Source organism: Coffea arabica, chromosome 4c (assembly GCF_036785885.1).
Source record: "Coffea arabica cultivar ET-39 chromosome 4c, Coffea Arabica ET-39 HiFi, whole genome shotgun sequence".
In the NCBI taxonomy this organism is placed as follows: Eukaryota; Viridiplantae; Streptophyta; class Magnoliopsida; order Gentianales; family Rubiaceae; genus Coffea; species Coffea arabica.
In genome coordinates, this window is record NC_092316.1 from 15,663,551 (window position 1) to 15,667,510 (window position 3,960).

At 34.3% G+C, this 3,960-nt stretch overlaps 1 long non-coding RNA gene across 1 annotated transcript; it reads left to right on the forward strand.

Annotated features, from left to right (window-relative positions):
* Positions 1 to 2,601: 2,601 nt before the first annotated feature.
* LOC113740455 (uncharacterized) lies at positions 2,602 to 3,611 on the forward strand. The gene is made up of 2 exons (XR_003460464.2): positions 2,602 to 3,176; positions 3,318 to 3,611. It is a non-coding gene; the product is annotated as an uncharacterized lncRNA (long non-coding RNA).
* The last annotated feature ends 349 nt before the right edge of the window (positions 3,612 to 3,960 follow it).

Genomic DNA, 3,960 nt, shown 5'->3' on the forward strand with positions numbered 1-3,960 from the left:
ATTAAATAATTATAATATATATTTATATAATATATTATATATATCTGTATAATAATTATAAATCTATTATATAATTATACTAATATTATAATAAAATATATAATTATAATAAAATATTATCATTATAATATATATTATATACATAATTGTATATATATATATGTATATAATTATATATTAATTTTTTAATGGGTGGCAGGACGGGTCCCATTTCTAAATGGGAATTAGACTTGGATTTTGTCCAAAACCCTCCAAGTTACTAGGGAATTGAGGAATTTTAAATTTTTAGGTATGATTCCAAAATCCCGATTCCAATCCAAACAATAATTATGGGATTTATTCCAATTTCCCATTCCGAAACCCTCTTACCAAACGTCACCTAAGTCTTTTCTCAAACAGATATCAACTTGAGCCTCTTATCAGCTTCGTGCACCCTTCAAAATCAGTTAGCAGTTAGCTTTGCATCAACAAGAACCTTTACGATTCTTTAGTTTCCTCAGACGCAGAATTAATCAAATAAGAGTCAAATTCAGCCAGTGATTTGACCAGTTAGACCGTGACCAGAGCAGCTGGTTTGACTAATGGTCTGTGAATCAGTCATGCTTATGATCCGGAAAAAAAAAAATCGTTGAACCAGTCAAGAAGTGATTGAACCGCAAACCACGGCATTTACTTTATACATCACAAAATGGCCCAAATGTGAGCTTGCTTGCGATGGACAATCGAGATGTCATTCCAACAAAATACCAATCACGTGAAACTGCATTACTGCCTCTATTAGGAGTACTAATTCAAAGTTTCAAACCTGAGAGAAACTCTTCTTTTAGTCCTTTACAGGTAAATTTAGATTTCTAAACAAACAGAACTAAAACATTTAAAAGAAACCCTATGACTTCTGCTACAGCTTCGATACATAGCCCCAACTCTTTGCCCCCCATTTTTCTTTCTTTTGATTATCTCTCCAAAATTCCAAATTACGCTCTTCTCCCTTTTTTTTTTTCTGAAAAATCCTTATACATTATAGATTTGATTTCATTCTTGGATGATAAAACTGTTACTAAATATTGGGATGATGTAGGTTTGGATCAATTTATAGCAATTTTTTTGGTTTGAAGTTTTCTTTTTTCTTTCTTATTTTCTATGTTCCGATATTCCTATTCTGTTTATAGTTTGAAGTTTCTTTTGTTGAATATTCTTTTTTTGCTTGAAGTTTCTTTTCTTGAATAAAATTTTGTTTTATTTTTTGAAGTTTTCTTTTTTGGCTTTTGCGTTAGGAAGATTTTTTTTCCTGTTTAAGAAAATTATTTTGTTTGACTCTGCATTTAGGGTCTGTTTGTTTGGATGGAAAAGGTACCTTTCATTTCCGGCATCTCATCAGGTAAGCTACTCTGGCATCTCTCTCTCTCTCTCTCTCTCTTTTCCTTTCATTGCCGAAGAATCCCCATTCCCGCTTCCTCCGGCGTCAGTCCTCGGTGGCGATCACCTCCTCCCGCGACACTATCTCGGCAGCTACCACCACATAATCTGCAAGTCATCTTCATTCGGCAGGTATTTTTTAACTCTCAGTTTCTCATCTTCACGCACAAACTCCTTCACTGCGCCTGTATATACAATTGCACACCTTCACTGCGTCTCTTATTTGGACCAATCCGGGTAGGGTAGGGTAGTGTTTTTCTTGCAATCTGGTGAGACCATTTGTAAATAGTTGACAAAATCTAATTAGGGAGGAAAACAGTTTGCTTGTGTTCCTCCCAGAGAGCAGTAAACTTTTTATTAAAAAGATCCCACGGCACTTCTATAGTTTTCAATATCCACAACTTATATTCCTGCAATAAGATGTAGGCATTAAACAACAAATAGAAAATCATTGTAGTTGCTAGGCTGTCACCACAAATAAGTAAGAATTAACACATATGAAAAACCAGTTTGAGAAAATCATATTGATGCACCACCTGTTTTACGCATTGATGCTTCCAATTTTTTTAGGAACACTTGTAGAGAAGGTTTTGTGAAGATTATGCCATGATAAGTTTGTGAAAGGAGATTAATGAACTGAATACCAAGATTCTTGTGATAATAAAGGCTTTATGGATTGATAGCATTCTAGCTCCATTTTAGTGGAAACTAATAAAATCATGGTCCTACGTGTTTGTTTGTATCAAACAAGCAAGTGATGGAGTGTCAAAAGTTTAAGTTCATATGCTGTCTTCTGATCATTTTTTTCTTGTGACTTTTTATGCATAACAGACTGCGGAGGTGCAGAGTTCGCTAGAGATAAAGTCATCCCTGTCATTTTGTTCCCTAAGGTGAAAGATAGCTCTGGTTTGTCTACCAAAGACCTTGTAAATGCTATTAGGTATTTTTTTCCCTCCCTGTTTTATAGCCAGCGTTTTTGCTATCTGATTCAAAATCACGTTTTGGGTGAAAATATGTCTTCTGCAAGTCCTTCTGCTGCCTAAATTCATTTTTAGGATTAATTTACCGGATACTCTGGCTGAAAGCTCTTGTTTGCTTTTGAATTTGCTTAAATAAAAGAGGAGTACTGGACATTGATTTCCATAATTTTAGTGTCTTCCACTTAGATTATACAGTAAATAGAAGTATGAGGTACATGAAAGGCATTTGGTCTTACAATATGACTGGTTCCTGATTTGAACTTGTCAGTTGGAACTTATATATGATTACTGTGATGAATTGTGTGCTTGCTCTCACATGTACCCTCTTTGAAGTCTTTAGTAAAGATTATGGAAAAATGTGAAAACTATGGTAGTTATAAAAATGTGTTTGAAATTTGATTGGGCATGTGATTCGATTTCAAGGGGTTGTTTTCACATGTGGTGATAGTTGCAAATTGGAAATGGAAAGGCAATGAAGATAGATGTGCGTGATTCAAGTTACGAAAGTGATGTAATCTAAGAGGCTTGGATGGTAATAATGTACTTCTCCTTCCCCAAAGAGCATGAATTATTCTCTGATATTTGTCCTTGAAAATTTGCATATCTTGATGGATATGAATTTATAATTGTGAAACCCATCCATGTGAAAAGAATTTCTGGACTTGGTATTCGATCATTTGGTGCAAAATAAGAAGCTAGGAAAAGCATTTATGGTGAAGAGTCAAAGACTTCATTTGATTTCTCTCGAGAGGTTCAAGAAAGATTGGGGCGTCGAATAAAGTACGTGAACTGAATTATGCAATTGCCTTGTAGAATAATTGTTTCTTGTATGGCCTACGAGTTATAATAGGTTGTGGTTCACGAGTGGACTTGATGCTTCTCTCACGTATTAAAATATTTATTTTTCCTGTTGTGTTTCAGCACCATTGAACCTTGGAGGTGATCTAGAAGTGGAAAAAAGGAGGGCTGACTGAGTACCTTGCCACTTGCCGTGGCCTTGGGAATTTGTAGGTGCAGGCCAACTGGATTTGTTCAAAGCTCTGGTCACTAAGTTTTTTCCTGTTAAACATTCACATGAACATTGGTGACGTGTTGTACAGATTTTTTCTTTTATAACCATGATTTATTACGTGGGCAACTGATATTTTTGGGACCATTTTCCATTTGGAGTTGTGATTTTCATTTTTGTTGAGCAATATTTTATATTTTGGCTTATATTTGCCTCTGTATGTATTGAATTGTTCTAGATTTTTTATCCAACTGAGGCTGACAACATTTAAAGCAGGGATTTGAGTCACCCTAGACTTGATTAGGGTGTTTGTATGTACCAATAGTTCTAATTCTGTACCATGAATAAGGTTTTTTATTCTGGAGCTGAAATCTTGGTTTATATTCCAATATAGGATTCTCTGCATTTAGGTTCTTCTTCTTTTTATCATTTTTTATATTCCAATATAAGATTATCTGTATTTAAGTTCTTCTCCTTTTTCAAAGGAACAACATAATGACATGATACTATACCAATAAAGAATAGTGTTCAGCTAGATTTTCGTTTGATTTTTAA